The sequence below is a fragment of the Panthera pardus genome, unplaced genomic scaffold (assembly GCF_024362965.1).
Source record: "Panthera pardus isolate Hobbes unplaced genomic scaffold, ASM2436296v1 HiC_scaffold_15, whole genome shotgun sequence".
Classification (NCBI taxonomy): Eukaryota; Metazoa; Chordata; class Mammalia; order Carnivora; family Felidae; genus Panthera; species Panthera pardus.
Window position 1 is genome coordinate 52795471 of NW_026526710.1, and position 21882 is coordinate 52817352.

Sequence of the window (21882 nt, forward strand, 5' to 3'; positions counted from 1 at the left end):
CGTGAGTTCTAGCCCTGCATCGGGCTCTGTGCTGACAGCTCAGAGCCTGGAGCCTGCTTCATATTCTGTGTCTCCCTCTCTCTGACCCTCCCCTGTTCATGCTCTGTCTCTCCCTGTCTCAAAAATAAATAAACGTTAAAAAAAAAATTAAAAAAAAAAGAATCTAATAGAATTGTATATATTCTCAAACTCACATGCTTATGGATTATTATCACTCTTTAACAATACCTATCTGTGTAAAAATACATTTTTATAGATGAAATATATTTTTAAAATTCATTATAGATCAGCATTAACAGATGAATATTTTCAATTTAGATGATAGAGAATATTAACTTTGAACCCTAATTAAGTGAAATTATCTTTCCAGCATCTGCCCAAAAAGAATTCCATTCTTCTTATCAGTAGACCTGACTTTTAAAAAAAGTTTACTCAATTACTATTCCATTTAAAATTTTGTTAATAATAAGCATTGTAGAACTTATTTTCTTCCTTGCTATGTAAAAGTACCTTCTCATGGATGTTGCCTCTTGGCCAACAAAGCCTAAAATATGGCCCTTTACAGAAGAACTTTTCTGACCCCTTCCCTTGATAGCAGACCACAGGCTTTGTACTACAGGATTGACCATTGCCCAGGTCCTACACTGTCTACTGGATAGGGTACATGTTGTACTGATCCAAATAGCACTGCAAATACTTTGAAAATTTGACTGACATTATAACAACAATTCACAAAAACCAGGTTGGGACTATGTGCTGAACTAATCCTGGTTGAATGCCTGCTACAACAGAACAAAACAAAATTGAAAATCTCTTTAGAATTTAAATAAAACCCGGAGTCTCATAGCATTCAAAATGTCCTGGATACAGTCCAGAATTACTTAGCATATGAAGAACGTTGAAAATCTCAACCCACAAGAAAAAAGACAGTCAATAGATGCCAAACCAGAGATGACACAGATGTTGGGTTAATCAACTTTAGAGCATATAACTGTGTTTCATGAAGGAAGGGCAAACTCTCTTCAAATAGAAAGATAAATGTCTCAGCATTGAAATAGAAGATATGAAGAACCAAATGCATATTTTAGCACTGAAAGAGTGAAATACAGTAACTGAAACTTTTAAATCCACTGGATGGGCTCAATAATAGGATAAAAGATGAAAGGAAAGTCAGTAGGCTTGTGGATAAATCAGTAGAATTTATTCAGTCTGGACAATGGAAAGAAAAAAAGATTGAAAAATGTAAACAGAGCCTCATGAGAACACCAGAAAGGGGAGAAAGAACATACAGTAGAAAAATATTAGAAGAAAATTTCTCATATTTGGTAAAAGACACAAGAAGACTTAAGAATAAGCTCAGCAAATCCCAAGCAAGAGAAACACTTAAGAAATCCTCTTCCAAACACATCATAATTAGACTTCCGAAAACTAGAAGCTAGAAAAAAATACTGGAAGTTGCCACAGAAATTTGATGTATATTATATAGGGGAACAACAATTCTAATGAATATGCATCTCTTATCAGAAACCAAGGACATAGAAGGAAAGGCCACAATATTTTTTAAATGCTGATGGAAAGGAACTGTCAACACAGAACTGCATATCCAGTGAAAATATCTTTGAGGAATTAAGGTGAAGTGAACACATTCTCCAATGAAGGAAAATTGAATTCATCACTAGCAGAGCTTATCTAAGAGAAAAGTTAAAACTCAACAAATGAAGGATTGGAAAAGGATAAATAAAACTGTCCCTATTGACAGGCAAAATGATTGTCTACATAAAAAAATCTCATGGAGTCTACAGAAAGTTCCTAGAACTAAATGAGTTTACAAGGGTTGTAGGATAAAAGGCAAAACACAAAATTTATTACTACTTCTGTACACTAACAATAAACAATTAGAAACCAAAATTAATAAAAGTGCCATTTATAGTAGTTCCAAATAATTACAACAGTCTACATTTAATATTAATGCACTTCATATATGGTATAAATCCCATACAACAGTATACTTCTACTTTCCCCTTCCCTGCTCTGATGCTGTTATTATCGTACATTTAACTCATACATATGTTATGAACTCCACTTTGTGTCCATCCAGATTTCCATCTCGTATCATATTGAGACTTCTTTATGTATTCTGGATAGAAGTCCTTTGTTAGACATGTGATTTTGAAAATATTCTCTTCTAGTGTAGAACTTGTCTTTTCATTCTCTTAAAATGTCTTTCACAGATAAATGTTTTTAATTTTGAGGAAGTCTAATTTATCAATTTTTTATTTTATTCATTGGGCTCTTGATATCATATCTAAAAATTCTTTGCCTAATTCCAAGCCACAGTTGTTTTTTCCTACATTTTCTTCTAAAAGTTTTACAGTTGATGTTTCACACTTAGTCTATGATCCATTTAGAGTTAGATTTTTTTATATGAAATTTATTGTCAAATTGGTTTCTATACAACACCCAGTGCTCATCCCAACAGGTGCCCTCCTCAATACCCATCACCCACCCACCCCTCCCTCCCACCTCCCATAAACCCTCAGTTTGTTCTCAATTTTTAGGAGTCTCTTATGTTTTGGCTCCCTCCCTCTCTAACCATTTTTTTTTCCTTCCCCTCCCCCACGATCTTCTGTTAAGTTTCTCCAGATCCACATAGGAGTGAAAACATATGGAATCTGTCCTTCTCTGTATGACTTATTTCACTTAGCATAACACTCTCCAGTTCCATCCACATTGCTACAAAAGGCCATATTTCATTCTTTCTCATTGCCACGTAGTATTCCGTTGTGTATATAAACCACAATTTCTTTATCCATTCATCAGTTGATGGACATTTAGGCTCTTTCCATAATTTAGCTATTGTTGAGAGTGCTGCTATAAACATTCGGCTACACGTGCCCCTATGCATCAGTACTCCTGTATCCCTTGGGTAAATTCCTAGCAGTTCTACTGCTGGGTCATAGGGTAGGTTTATTTTTAATTTTTTGAGGAACCTCCACACTGTTTTCCAGAGCGGCTGCACCAGTTTGCATTCCCACCAACAGTGCAAGAGGGTTCCCATTTCTCCACATCCTCTCCAGCATCTGTAGTCTCCTGATTTGTTCATTTTAGCGACTCTGACTGGCGTGAGGTGATATCTGAGTGTGGTTTTGATTTGTATTTCCCTGATGAGGAGCGACATTGAGCATCTTTTTATGTGCCTGTTGGCCATCTGGATGTCTTCTTTAGAGAAGTGTCTATTCATGTTTCCTGCCCATTTCTTCACTGGATTATTTGTTTTTCGGGTGTGGAGTTTGGTGAGCTCTTTATAGATTTTGGATACTAGCCCTTTGTCAGATATGTCATTTGCAAATATCTTTTCCCATTCCGTTGGTTGCCTTTTAGTTTTGTTGATTGTTTCCTTTGCTGTGCAGAAGCTCTTTATCTTCATAAGGTCCCAATAGTTCATTTTTGCTTTTAATTCCCTTGCCTTTGGGGATGTGTCAAGTAAGAAATTGCTGCGGCTGAGGTCAGAGAGGTTTCTCCCTGCTTTCTCCTCTAAGGTTTTGATGGTTTCCTGTCTCACATTCAGGTCCTTTATCCATTTTGAGTTTATTTTTGTGAATGGTGAAAGAAAGTGGTCTAGTTTCATCCTTCTGCATGTTGCTGTCCAGTTTTCCTGGCACCATTTGTTATAGAGACTGTCTTTTTTCCATTGGATATTCTTTCCTGCTTTGTCAAAGATTAGTTGGCCATACTTTTGTGGGTCTAGTTCTGGGGTTTCTATTCTATTCCATTGGTCTATGTGTCTGTTTTTGTGCCAATACCATGCTGTCTTGATGATTCCAGCTTTGTAGTAGAGGCTAAAGTCTGGGATTGTGATGCCTCCGGCTTTGGTCTTCTTCCTCAAAATTACTTTGGCTATTCGGGGCCTTTTGTGATTCCATATGAATTTTAGGATTGCTTGTTCTAGTTTCGAGAAGAATGCTGGTGCAATTTTGATTGGGATTGCATTGAATGTGTAGGTAGCTTTGAGTAGTATTGACATTTTGACAATATTTATTCTTCCAACCCATGAGCATGGAATGTTTTTCCATTTCTTTATATCTTCTTCAATTTCCTTCATAAGCTTTCTATAGTTTTCAGCATACAAATCTTTTACATCTTTGGTTAGGTTTATTCCTAGGTATTTTATGCTTCTTGGTGCAATTGTGAATGGGATCAGTTTCTTTGTCTTTCTGTTGCTTCGTTGTTAGTGTATAAGAATGCACCTGATTTCTGTACATTGATTTTGTATCCTGCGACTTTGCTGAATTCATGTATCAGTTCTAGCAGACTTTTGGTGGAGTCTATCGGATTTTCCATGTATAATATCATGTCATCTGCAAAAAGTGAAAGCTTAGCTTCATCTTTGCCAATTTTGATGCTTTGATTTCCTTTTGTTGTCTGATTGCTGATGCTAGAACTTCCAACACTATGTTAAACAACAGTGGTGAGAGTGGACATCCCTGTTGTGTTCCTGATCTCAGAGAGAAAGCTCTCAGTTTTTCCCCATTGAGGATGATATTAGCTGTGGGCTTTTCATAAATGGCTTTTATGATGTTTAAGTATGTTCCTTCTATCCCGACTTTCTCGAGGGTTTTTATTAAGAAATGATGCTGAATTTTGTCAAATGCTTTTTCTGCATCGATTGACAGGATCATATGGTTCTTATCTTTTCTTTTATTAATGTGATGTATCACATTGATTGATTTGTGAATGTTGAACCAGCCCTGCATCCCAGGAATGAATCCCACTTGATCATGGTGAATAATTCTTTTTATATGCTGTTGAATTCGATTTGCTAGTATCTTATTGAGAATTTTTGCATCCATATTCATCAGGGATATTGGCCTGTAGTTCTCTCTTTTTACTGGGTCTCTGTCTGGTTTAGGAATCAAAGTAATGCTGGCTTCATAAAATGAGTCTGGAAGTTTTCCTTCCCTTTCTATTTTTTGGAATAGCTTGAGAAGGATAGGTATTATCTCTGCTTTAAACGTCTGGTAGAATTCCCCTGGGAAGCCCTCTGGTCCTGGACTCTTATTTGTTGGGAGATTTTTGATAACCAATTCAATTTCTTCACTGGTTATGGGTCTGTTCAAGCTTTTTATTTCTTCCTGTTTGAGTTTTGGAAGTGTGTGAGTGTTTAGGAATTTGTCCATTTCTTCCAGGTTGTCCAGTTTGTTGGCATATAATTTTTCATAGTATTCCCTGATAATTGTTTGTATCTCTGAGGGATTGGTTGTAATAACTCCATTTTCATTCATGATTTTATCTATTTGGGTCATCTCCCTTTTCTTTTTGAGAAGCCTGGCTAGAGGTTTATCAATTTTGTTTATTTTTTCAAAAAACCAACTCTTGGTTTCATTGATCTGCTCTACAGTTTTTTTAGATTCTATATTGTTTATTTCTGCTCTGATCTTTATTATTTTTCTTCTGCTGCTGGGTTTGGGGTGTCTTTGCTGTTCTGCTTCTATTTCCTTTAGGTGTGCTGTTAGATTTTGTATTTGGGATTTTTCTTGTTTCTTGAGATAGGCCTGGATTGCAATGTATTTTCCTCTCAGGACTGCCTTCGCTGCATCCCAAAGTGTTTGGATTGTTGTATTTTCATTTTCAATTGTTTCCATATATTTTTTAATTTCTTATCTAATTGCCTAGTTGACCCATTCATTCTTTAGTAGGGTGTTCTTTAACCTCCATGCTTTTAGAGGTTTTCCAGACTTTTTCTTGTGGTTGATTTCAAGCTTCATCGCATTGTGGTCTGAAACTATGCATGGTATGATCTCAATTCTTGTATGCTTATGAAGGGCTGTTTTATGACCCCGTATGTGATCTATCTTGGAGAAGGTTCCATGTGCACTCGAGAAGAAAGTATATTCTGTTGCTTTGGGATGCAGAGTTCTAAATATATCTGTCAAGTCCATCTGATCCATTGTATCATTCAAGGCCTTTGTTTCTTTATTGATCCTGTGTCTAGATGATCTATCCAATGTTGTAAGTGGAGTATTAACGTCCCCTGCAATTACTACATTCTTATCAATAAGGTTGCTTATGTTTGTGATTGTTTTATATATTTGGGGGCTCCCGTATTCGGCGCATAGACATTTATAATTGTTAGCTCTTCCTGTTGGATAGACCCTGTAATTATTATATAATGCCTTCTTCAACTCTTGTTACAGCCTTTAATTTAAAGTCTAGTTTGTCTGATATAAGTATGGCTATAGAGTTAGATTTTTTTTAGAGCAGTTTTAGGTTCATAGTAAAATTAAGAGGAAGATACAGAAATTTTTCATATATCCCCTACCTTCACAGCTGCATAGGCTTCCTCATTATCAACACACCCCACCAGAGAGGTACATTTTATTACAATTGATGAATCTACATTGACACATCATAATCAGCCAAAGTCCATGGTTTACATGGTATACTCATGATGTTTTACATTCTATCAGTTTTGACAGATTTATAATGACACATATCCACCAATTACATTGTCATACAGAGTGTTTGCACTGCCCCCCTGCTAGCCCCCCAGCACCAGTGATCTTTTTTTTGTCTCCATAGTTTTGCCTTTTCCAGAATGTCATATGGTTGGAATCATACAGTGTGTAGCCTTTCCAGCTTGGCTTCTTTATCTTAGTAATATGTATGTAAGTTCCCTCCATGTATTTCATGGCTTGATTTTTTTTTTTTTTTTTTAGTGCTGAGTAATATTCCATTGTCTTTATGTACCACAGTTCACTTATCCATTCACCTACTGAAAGACATCTTGGTTGCTGTCAAGTTTTGGCTATTATGAGTAAAGGAGTTATAAGCATCCATGTACAGGTTTTTGTATAGAAATGTTCTTAACTCTTTTGGGTAAATATCAAGGAGAACAATTACTGGATCATATGGTAAGAATATGCTTAGTCTTGTAAGAAACTGCCAAACTGTTTTCCAAAGTGATACAATTTTGCCTTCCCCCTAGCAATGTATGATAGTTCCTATGCTCCATATCTCACCAGCATTTAGTGTTTTCAGTGTTCCAGATTTTGGCCATTCTGTTAAGTGTGTTGTGGTATCTTATTATTGTTTTAGTTTGTATTTCCCTGATGACATAAAATGTGGAGCATCTTTTCATATGCTTATTTTCCATCTGTATTTCTTCACACTAGTAAGGTATCTGATATGGTCTTTGGTCCATTTTTTAACTGGGTTGTTTGGTTTTTTTATTATTGGTTTTTTAAAAATTTTTATTTATTTATTATTTTTGAGAGAGAGGGAGAGACAGCATGAGTGAGGAAGGGGCAGAGAGAGAGAAGACACAGAACTCGAAGCAGCCTTCAGGCTCCAGGCTGTCAGCACAGAGCCCAATGCGGGGCTCTGCAGGATCATGACCTGAGCTGAAGTCAGACACTTAACCAACTGAGCCACCCAGATGCCCCTTTATTATTGGGTTTTAAGTGTACTTTATGTATTTTGGATAATAGTCCTTATCAGATGTGTCCTTTGCAAATATTTTCTCCCAGTCTGTGGCTTGCCTTCTCATTCTCTTGACATTTTCTTTTGCAAAGCTGAAGTTTTTAATTTTAATGAAGTTCATCATATCAATTATTACTTTTATGGATAGTGCCTTTGGTGTTGTGTCTAAGAAGTAATCACCATACTCAACGTCCTCTGGCTTTTCTCCTGTTTATCTTCAGGGATTTTCTAGTTTTGTATTTTACCTTTAGGTCTGTGGCCCATTTTTATTATTTTATTCTTTTTATTTTTTAAAGATTTATTTATTTATTTTTGAGAGAGAGAAAGTGTGAATGGAAGAGGGGCAGAGAGATAGGGAGAGAGAGAGAATCCAAGCAGGCTCCACATTGTCAGTGCGGGGCCCAACCTGGGGCTTGAACCCACAAACCATGAGATCATGACCTGAGCTGAAGTCAGATGCTTAACCAACTGAGCCACCCAGGCATCCCAAGTCTATAGCCCATTTTCAGTTAATTTGTATGAAAGTTGAAAGGTCTGTGTCCAGAATTATTTTCTTAAATATGGATGTCCATTTGTCCCAGACGATGTTTGAACATTTGTTAAAAAGGCTGTCTTTGCTCCAGTATATTGCTTTTTTTCTTTTGTCAAAAGATCAGTTGATTTTACTTAATGTGGGTCTAATTCAGGGCTTTCTATTTTGTTCCATTGATTTATCTGTCTGTTATTTTACCAATACCACACTGTCTTGAGTACTGTAGCTTTACAGTAAGTCTTAAAGTCAGGTAGTGTCAGTCCTCTCCAACTTTATTCTTCAATATTGTGTTAGTTATTCTTGATCTTTTTTCTCTCCATATAAGCTTTAGAATCAGTTTGTCAGTATCCACAAAATAACATGCTGGGATTTTCATTGGATTGATTGCATCGAATCTATAGATCATCTGCAAAGAACTGACATCTTGACAATATTGAGTCTTCCTATCCATGAATGTGGAATATCTCTCCATTTACTTAGTTCTTTGATTTTGTTCATCAGAGTTTTGTAGTTTTCCTCATGTAGATCTTGTACATATTTTTGTTATATTTATAATGAAGTATTTCACTTAGAGGGATGCTGGCATAAATAGTATTGTATTTTTTATTTCAAATTATACTCGTTCATTACAGTATATAGTGATTGACTTTTGTATATGAACCTTGTATCCTGTAACCTTGGCTGTAATCACTTATGAGTTCCAGGAGTTTTTGTTGATTCTTTTGGATTCTCTACATAGACAGTCATGTCATCGGTGAACAAAAACGGTTTTATTTCCTTATTCCCACCTTTTATTTCCTCTTTCTGTCTTATTACAGTAGCTAGGTTTTTCAGTATGAAGTGGTGAGAAAATATCCATGTGTCATACCTGCAAGTTTCTCAACTTACTAAGTATAGCATGATGGTAGCTTTGGGTTTTTTGTAGATATTCTTTATCAGTTGAAGAAGTACCCTTTATTCCTAGTTTACTGAGAATTTTTATCATTAATGGGTTATTGATATGATCATGTGTTTTTCTTTTTCAGCCTGTGGATGTGATAGATTACATTAATTGATTTTTCTAATGTTGAATCAACCTTGCATATCTGGGATAAATACCAATTGGTTGAGGATTTTTGCATCTATGTTTATGAAAGATATTGGTCTGTAGTTTTCTTGTAGTTTCTTTGTCTGGTTTTGGTGTTAGGGTAATGCTGGCCTCATAGAATGTGTTAGGAATAATTCCCTCTGGTTCCATCTTCTGAAAGAGATTATAGAGAATTGGTCTAATTTATTCCTTAAATGTTGGTGGAATTCACCAGTGAACCCCTCTGGGCCTTGAGCTTTCTGTTTTGTAACATTATTAATTATCAATTCAATTTCTTTAGTAGATATAGGCCTATTCAGATTATCTATTTCTTCTTGTGTGATTTTTGGCCGTTGTGTCTTTCAAGGAATTGGTTCATTTCATCTGCGTTATCACATTTGTGGCAATAGCTGTTCATAGTATTTTTCGATTATCCTTTCAATGTTCATGGGCTCTGTGGTGACATCTCTTTTATTTCTGATATTAATAATATCTGTCATATCTCTCTGTTTTTTTTTTCTTAGTTAGCCTGGCTAAAAGCTTATCGATTTTATTATTGATCTTTTCAAAGAACTAGCTTTTGGTTTCATTGATTCTCTATTGATTTCTTATTTTCATTACATTGGTTTCTGCTCTTATTGTTTATTTTCTTCTTACTGTAGATTTAATCTGCTTTCTTCTAGTTTCATAAGGTGGATACTCAGGTGACTGATTTTACATTTCTTGTTTTCTGACATATGCATTTATTGCTATAAATTTCCCTCTAAGCACTACTTTTGCTGTATCTCACAAACTTTCTTAAGTTGTATTTTCATTTTTCTTTAGTTAAAAATATTTTTTAGTTTATCTTTAGATTTATTCCTTGCTTCATGTATTATTTAGAAGTAATGTTGTTTAATCTCCATGTACTTTGGGATTTCCCAAGTATCTTTCCATTTTTGATTTGTAACTTAATTCCACTATGAGGTAAAAGTAGACATTCTATTCTTTTCAATCAGTATGATTTATATTCTTTTCAATTTGTTAAGGTGTGTGTTATAGCCCCAAATGTGACCTATCTAGTGAATGTAAAGTTAATTTTCGTACACAGTATGAGGCTTATACTGAAATAATCCTGCTTCTTCTCTTTCTTCTCCTTCTCCTTCCTCTCCTTCTTCTCCTTCTCCTTCTCCTTCTCCTCCTTCTCCTTCTTTCTCTCCTTCCTCTCCCCCTTTTCTTCTTCCTCTTCTCCTTCCTCTCCTTCCTCTCCTTCCTCTTCTTCCTCTTCTCCTTCCTCTTCTTCCACTCCTCTTCTTCCTCTCCTTCTTCCTCTCTTTCCTCTCCTTCTTCCTCTCCTTCCTCTTCTCCTTCCCCTTCCCCTTCTTCCTCCTCTCCCCCTTCCTCCTTCACCTCCTCCTCCTGTTCTTCTTTTCCTCTTCCTCCTCTTTCTCTCCTCTTCCTCCTCTTCTTCTCCTCCTCCTCCTCCTCCTCTTTCTTCATATGGATGTCCAATTATTGCAACATTATTTGTTTAAAAGATTATATTTCTCTACTGAATTGACTTAACACATCTGTAAAAACAATTGCTAATATTTGTGTTGGTATATTTCTGGACTCTTATTTTTTTTTATTGATCTGTGTCTATCTATTCTTTATTGACACCACATTGTTTGATTAATATAGCTTTACAGTAAGTCTTAAAACCATGTTATATGAGCCTTCCAACTTTGTTTTCTTCTTCATAATTGTTGTGGCTGTTCTAGTTCCTTTTCCTTCTCATATAAGAAACTGAGTCTTAAGCTCGGAGCCTGGATCCTGTTTCAGATTCTGGGTCTCCCTCTCTCTCTCTGCCCTTCCCCTGCTTGCTCTTTGTCTCTCTCTCTCAAAAAAGAAATACATTTCAAATTTTTTTTAAAAAAAGAAACTGAGCCTTAGATGAAAAAGTAAAGATTACAGAAAAATATAAATTATAACATGAGTAAGAGATTTTACTCTGTTAGCTGTGTCTTTTAATGTGTTATATTAAAATTGTTCTTTATTGCCTCCATACACTCATTGACTTTCTGGTAAATTCTTTAAGCTCCTTTCAAGGTACACTGACTTTGTATAGTATTCATTCTACAGCTTATTAGCACCTTAAGAAGAAATATGTTAAATTAGAGTTAATAAAGTCCTGTTATGATAGCACCTCTGTTGATTGGAGAGCAAGACACAGGTTCTGAGTAGTACCCTCAATCCAATGTCTGCACACATCTGAATTTCTCTCTATCAATATGAGTAGTTCTTCTATAAGATCTGCAGTTTCCTAGGCAGGTTCAAGACCACCCTGTTATTCTTACTAGCCTTTTTGCTGATGTTCAACAAGTGATTGCGAAGCACTTATAAAATACGTCATATCTTCTATAAGTGCTTTAGAAATCTGAATGGCAACCTAGGTTTGCTTTAGCAATTAAAGAACTTTTGAGAAAAGCTATTTAGGATTCCTGAGAAGACCTATGTGAGGACTCCTGAGAAGACCTATGTGAGGACTCCTGGCCGAGTATGGTAATTGGTTATCCTTCTACTTTCTTTATAAAGCCATTCTTTCTTGAAATGGTACCATTACTTTTCTTCCATCCAGGTAAGGATAATATATAGGGATATAAAGAACCATAAGGAAGACTATAAACACGGGTGCCTGGGTGGGCCAGTCATTTACGCTTCTGGCTTCGGCTCAGGTTGTGATCTTGTATTTATTGAGCTCAAGCCCTGCATTGGGCTCTGTGCTGACAGCTCAGAGCCTGGAGCCTGCTTCAGGGATTCTGTATCTCCCTCTCTCTCTGCCCCTCCCCCTCTCATGCTTTGTCTCTCTCTCTCTCTCTCTAAAATAAATAAACATTGAAAAAAAATTTTAAAGAAAGACTATAAACAAATGTTCTCTATAAATACAGATTTTTTAAACCCTAAGATAATTGTAATGAATCTAATTTAATAGTACATGTAAAGAATAATAGTATATAAGCAAGTAGAATATATTCTAGGAACTAGAATGTGGTTTCTATTTTGGAAGCCAAAAACAGAATATTGCTTAACAATATATCAAAGAAGAAAAAGTTTATTATCACCTCAATATATACTGAAAAGTTACTAAGTAAAATTAATTTTTCATTCTTGAATTTAGTAAGCCAAAAGAGGAAATACCTAACATAATAAAGAATATCTGGATGGCAGATACTTAATTGTGAAACAATAGATAATTCCTGTTAGATCAGCATTATACAAAAGTGCCTATAAAACCAACAGTTTTAGGGGCTCTTGGGTGACTCAGTCAGTTAAGTATCCAACTCTTGGCTGCGGCTTAGGTCATGATCTCACAGTTCATGATTTTGAGCCCTGCATCTGGCTCTGTGCTAACAGCACGGAGCCTGCTTGGGATTCTCTGTCTCCCACTCTCTCTGCCCTTCCCCCACTTGCACTCACTCTCTCATAAATAAATAAACATTTTTAAAAGTCTTTAAAAAAAACCCTATAGTTGTAGCATTTCCCTAAAAGTGTTAGCCAGTACAATAATATAAGAATAAATAATGCAAATAATAGAAAACTCGTAAACCCTGTCATTATTTATATTCAATATAATTGCTCACCAGTAAAACCCATAAGAAATCAACTGAAACAATAACCTAAGGAAATTGAGAGAGTTCAATAATGTACAAAACTTAATTACTATAAATCTCCATACCAGCATATTTATAATTTTTTAAGTTTATTTATTGATTTTGAGAGTGAAAGAGAGAGAGAGAGAGAGCATGTGCACATGGACACATGAGTGGAGAAGGGGTAGAAAGAGAGGGAGACAGAGAATCCCAAGCAGGCTCCATGCTGTCAGTGCAGAGCCTGACGCAAGGGTCAGACCCACAAACCATGAGATCCTGACCTGAGCCTAAACCAAGAAGTGGATGCTCAACCAACTGAGCCACCCAGGTGCCCCAGCATTAGCTATTTTAAAAAATATTAGGGAATTCCTGATAATAAACCTAAAAGAAATTTATGTAACCTCTCTGAAAATGTATTTCCTTGCTAATTAATTGCAAAATAATATTTATCTTTTCTATTTCTTGAGATACCAATAAGATGACAGTAAGTAAATGTTTTTAAAGGTATAAAGTCACAAAAGTAAGTGCAATAGAGAAGTCATCAATATATCAGAGATTTATGTACACTTTTGGAAAATGGAAAATGAATGGAGGATTAATAACTTACTAAATAGAATAGAAGAAGCTACCACATAGAAAGCACTGACAAAGGTATTCACACAAAAAGAGATTGATGTCAGAACTTTTGAAAGGTTTGGCAATTAGAAGCAATGTGCACAATGGAAAATAGTGATTTGAGGTGGGACTAAAAATATTATGGAATGGACATTTGAAGTAATAATCTAAAAACCCAGTACCTCTGCCACAGTACCATCCATATATGGAATATTAGTCCCAAAGAGAAGACTGGAGATTAACTATGGAGAGATTCAACAGAGAAGAGACATTAAGGAATGTCATACTTTGGAAGGTGAGATGGCAGAAAGGGCTGAAAATAGGATAGATTCAAAGTCTACAAATGGGAAAGTTGGCTCCCTCCCTGCCCCAGAAGTATACCACACATCCTTCCCATGTAGAATATTGGAAGATTCTTCTCTGAAGAAGCTTTATAATCCCAGAAAAAAAGACCTCCACATACTGATAGGAGTGGGATTACAAACTCTACATTTAACCTTTTAAAGAACTGCCATACTGCTTTCCAAAGAGGTTAAATGTAGAGTTTGCAACCCCACTCCTATTTATCTACCTAAGACAAATGAAAACATATGTCCATGCTAAAATTTGCACATGACTGTACATTGAGGCACTATTCACACTAGCCACAAGGTGGAAATAACCCAATGTCTATCATGTGATGCATGGATAAACAAAATGTGGTATATCCATACTGTGGAATATTATTTGGCAACAAAGAGGAATGAAGTAGTAATACATGGTACAACATGACTGAACCTTGAAAACATATGCTAAATGAAAAAGACAGTCACAAAAGGCCATATATTGTATGGTTTTATTTATAAGAAATGTCCAGGTAAATTTGTGAAAATAGATAGTGGTTGTCTAGGGCTGGGAGAGGGGGTAGAAATAGAAAGTGACTGCTAATAGGTATAGGGTTTCTTTGGCAGGGGCAATGAAAATGTTTTCAAATTAAATTATAATAGTTGCCTATTTCTTAATAAACTAAAAACCACTGAGCTGTATGCTTTAAATACGTGTAACTTCTGCATGTATTTTTTATTTCAATAAAACAGTTTAAAGTTTATAAAGAAGCGATCAGCCACATTGAATGCTGCAGAGACATTATGTAAAATAAGGGCTACAAAAATTCCATTTGATTTAACAATACGGAGGTCTTTGATGAATTTGGCGATTTCAATTTTAGCGGTGTGGTAGAAGATGAAAGCCAGATTGTAATAAATTGAGAAATGGTTTGGTTATGAAAGGAGAGATCTTCTTAAGCACTCTTGATTAACCAGTAAGCAGGAAAAGATTGAAGGTTCTAGAGTAGATAGTCAATACAAAAACGTTCCTAAGAAACATAAATGGAGTGGTTAGTCTAAAAGAAGGATCACTTCCTTCAGTGTGAAAGGAAGAAATGATGAGTGCTGAAAGACTTGTAAACTTGATAGAGTAAAGACAATTTCTCTTTAATGACCTCTGTTTTCTCTGAAATGGGAAGCGAGGCCATCTGTTTAAGAAACTAGTGAGAAGGGGGAAATGAGAACAAAACAACTGATGAGAGAAATACAGTAGCTTTGTCAGAAAATGTTTAGCACCTACATAAGATTAGTGACTATGAATTTATATTGGATCTGCTCTTTGTTTGCTTGTTTCTCTGAACATTGTTTTATTTACACTAAGTTGCCCAGCTATTAACTCATAGAAAAGGCAGACATTCGTGCACTGTTGTGCTTTTGCCAGGTTTAGGGGAGAGGACAGAAAGACAGTGGACACATTTTTAAGAGCATTGTTAAATAAGTGATTGGAATGCCGGACCATGAAATTGAAGTTGAATAAGGGATAAAGGGCTGGGAAGAAAGTATGCTATTAATGGTCCCACCAGGACAGAGAATTTTAGTGATCCTGTTCACCACTTTAATCTTCACTCTTAGAACAAAAATTGTTTGAATTAATGGTCTGATAAGATCGATGGGCAGAGACAGTGGAAACAGTTGAAAAAGTAAGCTTGTGGTTAAGATGTGGGCATCAGGAAGTAGTAGGATGTTTGAATTACCGAATTCAGAAAAGATGCCATGTTAGTTGATGGCAAGTTACAGGATATGAAGAGTTGGGCTTGCTGAGAGAGTCTTTGACCTGAGATATCAAAGAACCAAGAAGTCAGAGTGTTGGTCCAATGTCATCCATGTGATGTTGGCATTAGCAGGAATGATGGTAAGAGGTGAATTGAAAGAAAAGACTGATCCAAGCGTTAACATCTTCAGTGGCTGAGAGTGAGTGGGTAAATAGATGATATAGATGAAGAAAGGTTGAGAGTGGTAGAGCAGATGACAGGCTACTCAGAGCAAGAGGAACTTAATGTACTGGGGGAATAGTGATCAAAAAACAATAATGGAAGCAGTGATGATTCCAGTACTGCCCTTTGACCACGAAATACATAGGGTATGTTGAGTGTAAACAATGCCCACTGAGAAGAATGGAGGGAAAGCATTGACCTCAGCAAGAGAGCCAGGTTTCAGTTAAAATAAAAGTTGAAGGAGGTTCTCTAAGAAGAGTACCAAATATAGCCAAGTATATCATGAAGCAAAAGCTCCAGAAGTGTTGAAGGCCATAGGAAGGGGTGGGAATAAAGCGAGAAAATACAGAATATAATAAAGGTAGCAGTAGTTTGCTAACCTATGATGGATTGGAGTGGGGAATACCTTTGGGCATTTATCAATTGAGAGAAGGAATAAAAAACAGAGTTGATTTCATCTCAAAAAACCTTGCACCTAACCGAAGTGCTCTTCGTTAAAAATAATGTTGTAAAAAAATTAGTATGGAAAAAAATGTTCCAGTATACCAAATGAAAAAGTAGTTGACACAAACCATATGTGTAGTAACCTTTTTTGTAAGATGAGAAGAAGAGTATGTGGGTGGGTAATACTTTTGAGAATGTTTGAAATATATGGTGATTTTTTTAAAAGACTAGCTGTCAAAAAAATGCCTATGGAGGAAGGCACTAAGATTTAAAATTTAAGCCACTGGCCCATTCATTTTTTTTTTTTTCCAACAATATATAACACCTACCTACCTTGTGTCAGATACCATTCTTGACACTGGAGATAATATCAGTTAACACAATAATGACCCTACCCTCACAGAGCCCATGACTGGTGAAAGAGATAAACAATAAATCATGTATTTTAGGTAGTATTGAGTGATATAAAGAAAATAAAACACCATAATGAGATAAAGTGACCATGGTATGATGGCTATTTCAGATAGAGCGTTTAGGGAAGGGCTCTTTGAAGACGTGACATTAATGAATAGAGTGGGCAAGCAAGATCTGACAGCAGAGCATCCTAAGCGGGGGATACAGCACATGCTCAGGCCCAGAGGTAGCTGGATTGATGGAGAGGACCAGGATTTAAAGAAAAAAAAAATAAATTCTGTTTAGGATAATTTGACATGCCAATCAGGCAGCGGTTGGGCATGTGAGTCTGGGACTCGAGAACAAGCTTCATATTGGAGCTATACATTTAGGAGTTGTTGACATATGGATATTAAAAGTCATACGAATGAGTGGAACTACCTAAGATACGAGAACTAAGGATTGAGCCCTGGGACATGCCATCATTTAAAAGGCAAGAGAAGAGGAGAGTAATCAGGAAAGGTCTGAAATCACAAAAGATGAAAACCAGTAATGCGAGGGAAAAGCTCCAGAGGCTGCATCCTCCCCTGGGCTTTGTCTCAGTATCCTGCTAGGTCAGGAGGCAGCCAACACTGGGATGAGAGTTCTAGAGGGACACAATTAATGCCAGTACAGCCAAGTTCAAATTGCTTCCTGGATGGGAGTGGCAGAATAAACCAAATAAGCCTTCTCACCTTATCGCCTCTCCATAAGAAAGCTAGTTAAGTCAGCCTGTGTGCCAGGGTAACTCCTGACTACCAGCCCGGTGAGGTACAGAGGCAAGAGAGGCCCACATAGTCAATGCCTTTGGCTAAAAATAGAGTCTGAGTTTTTCGAGGGATGGTATTTTATGGATGTGAATTAGTTACTTATCCGTTTAAATTAACTGCATACCAAACTCCCATCAGGGCCAGGCCAAACTAATCAACTTTTTAATCTCCTGTCATATGTCACCTCAGCACACTTAAGACACACTGCTCACAGAACACAGTTTGATAACTAAACAGTGCTCTTTGCTGTATTTAGTGTAAAATGCTATAGGAATTCATTTTGTATTTTGCTTTACTGCTATATAATTCTGGTATAAAATTGAGTGATTTCTCAAGCTGTGGTATTTAAAACGATCTTTATTAATTTGTTGCTTTTTAATCTGCAAATTATGCGGTCTTTCCTGATGGAAAAAGTACTGTTAAAAACACTTGTTGAATGAAATTAGCTATGAGGTGCCACTGAAATCCGAGGCCCTTGTCTACCACAGCCTTTCTGATTTCTCTGCCACAGTGTAATCCGTGATTAAGTATGGCTTCTAGAGAAACGGAGTCTGTATGATAACAGCAGAACCATGAAGATAAGCATTTATACTTTAGGGTAAATTAAATTATTGGCAAAAAGATAGCCCAGTTGATTAGAAATGTGGATATGTTCACACTGAGTTACAACTAATCATACTATACTTTTCAAATAAAATGTAATTGGAAACAGCAACAATTTTCTTCACTTTTCCTTTAGTTATACATCTTCTTTATCTTGGCAGAGAGACTAAAGAACACAAGTCTAGGAAGTCAAGTTGCCTGGATTAAAAACCCTTTGGCTCTGCCACTCACTTGCTGTGTGACCCTAATCAGTTCACGTATAGCTCTGTGGACCTCAGTTTCCTCATCAGTAAAATAAGAGAATTATTCCAAATGATGTCTAAGACCCAGTCCTCCATGACTAAGCATTATTAGTGTTTGCCAATATCCAGTTCCCCTCCCCTCCTGGAGCCACATGACTAGTTCTGGCCAATCATATATAAGGATAAGTGTTTGCCATTTCCCGGCCAAAGCAACCTATATACAATTCTTCAGCTTCCCTGCCTGCCAAGACAATAGGGAAGCTTCCGTGTTCCAGGTGGTACAGCCAGAAGATAGTGAACCCACTCTCTGCCTGGACCTCCTTTAAGCATATGGCATAAGCATAAAATAGATTTGAGTCATGTTAAGCCATTGGAGTTTTGAGGCTAATTTGTCCTGGTGCATAACCTAACTTATCCTAACACATCAGATCTAACTTTCTATGGTTTTGTGGGTCACTCTTTACATGTTCTAGAGATTTTTTTTTTACTCTATTATATGTGGATAAAAGTACTATGAAGGAATTTGAAGCCCACAACTTTTTTTCAAATGGTTAAATAAGTTGGTACCTATTAAATCAGTCTTTAAACACAAATCCCTATCATTACTCTCTGTTTCAGCTTGTTTCTCTGAAAGATTGATTTCTGACACACTTTCTGATTCCCAATTATTTTGGCTCTAATTTTTTAGTGGAGAAAGTAGCTGGTTATTTCCTCATTCAGAGTATCTCCCCCTAGCTGTTTTAAGCATGAAATTGTATAGAAAAGTACAGCTTTCCATTGTTTCTAACTTTTAAAAAAAGTCTTGGCAGTCCGTATAAAGAGATGAATGTTACCATTGCCAGGTGTCTCCAAGGAAGATTCAAACAAAGCCCGTGCCTTGAGCATGAAGTAGATCTGTCTTTATGATAAACTTTCTTGGAAGCAGTACCCAACTCATTGGCTTACACTTTAAGATGTTTTGGTTGAACACAGAAACCACTGTGTTGAATGACAGATATAATTGTATTGAAACAGTGTCTTAATGCTGTGAGAATAAAAACTGCAAAAAAAAAAAATTGTGCTAAAAGGAATTTCAGTTTACAGTTTTTCATATCATAGAAAATGATGACATTTCCATGCATGAAATATAATCTAATTTTGCCTGGGACTTGAGGGCAGGGCGAGCTACATAACTTATGAAACCAACGCAAAGTGAAAATGTGGGGTCCGTTGTTCAAAAAGTAGGATGAAAATGTGCAGTTAAAGGTCCTAAAATGCAAAGCTTTTTCTTTTAAGAAGAAACTTATAAAGCATAACCAGTAATGGTGATTCGTGAGTAATAACATACACCTGCAGATAGCAAAAAAATGTATATTTTTGTGGTCATAATTTTATATAACAAATAATAATACTTTGTTAATGTGATAACTTGACTGATCCTAAGATTTTTCTGGCTGGCTTTTCTTTAAATTCATTTATTAGATCATCAAAATTGATTCATTTAGCAAGTTTATTTTAAATGATACAATTAAAAGCAAATCAGTCACTCTCGGCAAATGAAATAGCGCACATAATTTCTGGCAATTTTTAATTTTGAGAAGAATATTTCTGCTGATACTACTGACACTGGAAGTGTTAGGGATATATTAAAGGCTCTGACAAAACTGGGATAGATTTCTGATAAATGATTTAAAAATCTAAATTTCAGTATCTCTTGAGCTGATGACACAGAGCAATTTTTCTAAAAAGATTCGATTCTTTATACACATTAGCTTTATGTGTGTCAGAAAATCTAATTTTAAGTATAAGTTTGTACTGTGTTGTTTTTCCCTGGCTTTTCCTATAACTTGTAGAGGTCATACAAGAAACCAAAAGTCACTTAATGATTTGTATATAATTCTAAACTCCTACTTTTGCTTTCTATTGCTGTATCTTTCATGATGTAGGAAAATTAATTTTAAAACTGTCTTCCTCACTAGTTCATTTGAAGCTGCATGTGAAAATAGTGTTCTTTTCCATCAGATGCGACAGTCTTTAACATTTAATTGCTATTTCTGAACCTGTGGATATTTGCTTTGCAATGATGCAGCAGTTTTTAAGACCAGATTCTAAACTCCTCAAAGAATTCTGATATTTCTTCGATATGCTTTATTGCAATGTCCATGTATATGCTTTTATTTTATAATAATTTACTAACGTGTTATTGCCTAAACACCACCATTCCCATCTCCGCGCTCAGGCCAGAGAGCTAATGTTTCGCCTTGGGGACAGGATCTGGGAAAAGACAGGCAAGCCAGCCTCTCACCTCTGCTGCCGCTGCTTGCCTTCACCATAACCATAACCAATCTGGGCCCGGGTCCTAGCCCAGCCACACCCCTGGCGCCCTGCAGTGCCCCAGGCTGCTTCTGGTATGAATGTGCACACCAGGAAGGCAGGCCAGCTGTTTGGCATAGGCACTGCCCATTGCCCACTGTGCCTGTGGGTCTGAACCCACGTATGCATACCCAGCACATCTCCTCTGCTAACACACCTGCTCCCTTGTCTCATCAGACTTCAAAAACACAAGGTCAAAGATAAAATCAAGAGTTTCAAGACCACAACAGAAGAGCATTAAGCCAAGTCCAGGGCCCTGTGCAGCTGCACAGGTCACACATGCCCTGTTTGAGGCTTCATGACGTATCTGTAGAAATTACTTGCCCCTCATATGAATGAATGTGGAGGCAGATACATTTATGCCTTTGACGTTCCATACTGGACATACATACAAATAGGCCGTGGATGAGGATACATATTATTGGCTACCACTAGTTTCTCTGCCTCTATGCTGCCCTAAGCTTACCTTTGTTTTCTTTTGTTTTGTTTTTATTTTGAGAGAGAGAGCGTGCACGCACATGAGCAGGGGAGGGGCAGAGAGAGAGGAAAAGAGAATCCCAAGCAGGTTCCTAGCTGTCGGCATAGAGCCTGATGCGGGGCTCAATCTCATGTACCGTGAGATCAAGACCTGAGCCAAAATCAAGAGTCAGACACTTAACCGACTGAATCATCCAGGTGCCCCTAAACTTGCCCTTTCTGATGAAAATGCTAGACACCAAGGCAGACTTTCTTTGGAGGAGGCTCTTTATAGATTCACATGAGAGTGTCTTTTCCCAAGGTTCTAGAGAGAGTGGGAGTAAGATAGCAGGAAGGGAACTAGTATTTACTGAGTACTTATTATGTTATTTTATACCAACCGATTAATTTAATTGTAACAGGAGTTCTGTTAGCCTTTTATGCATGAGAAACTGAACTGAGAGGTTGAAGAACTTTCCCAAGATCATACAGCCTGCAAATGGTAGAGCAGAGATCTAAACCAGGTCTGGCTGGCTGCAAAGACTTTGAGAGGCAGCTTTAGTGTCCTGGATGTGAGCACTGGAGACAAACTACCTGGGTCCAAATCCTGACCTGGTCATATAATGGCTTCATGTTGGATGAGTTACTTCCTGAGCGTCAGTTTCCTTGTGTATATAGTGGAGATCAGAGTAGTATAATACCTACTTCACTGGGTTGTTTAGAGGGTTAAGTGAAGGTTGAATATATATAAAGCGTTAAGAACAGTGCCTGACACTTAGTAAGCTTGCAATAAATGTTACTATGTCTGTCATTACTATTGTCAAATTCCTTTGCCCACTCCACAGTCTCCCTTCACAGGTTAGAAAAGAATGTTAATGATCAGCAGAAGAGAAGAGCTTACAGACAGACAGCAGGAGCCTTCTGCTGTTTACCTTCTCTAAAGTTCCCCTAGAAGGCCCTCTTGGAAATGATGTGAGCGGT

At 36.8% G+C, this 21882-nt stretch overlaps 1 protein-coding gene across 1 annotated transcript in view; it reads left to right on the plus strand.

The window, feature by feature from the left end:
* KIAA1328 (KIAA1328 ortholog) overlaps positions 1–21882 on the plus strand; it is a 349319-nt gene that overhangs the window by 320557 nt on the left and 6880 nt on the right. The gene's annotated exons all lie outside the window — the stretch shown is intronic.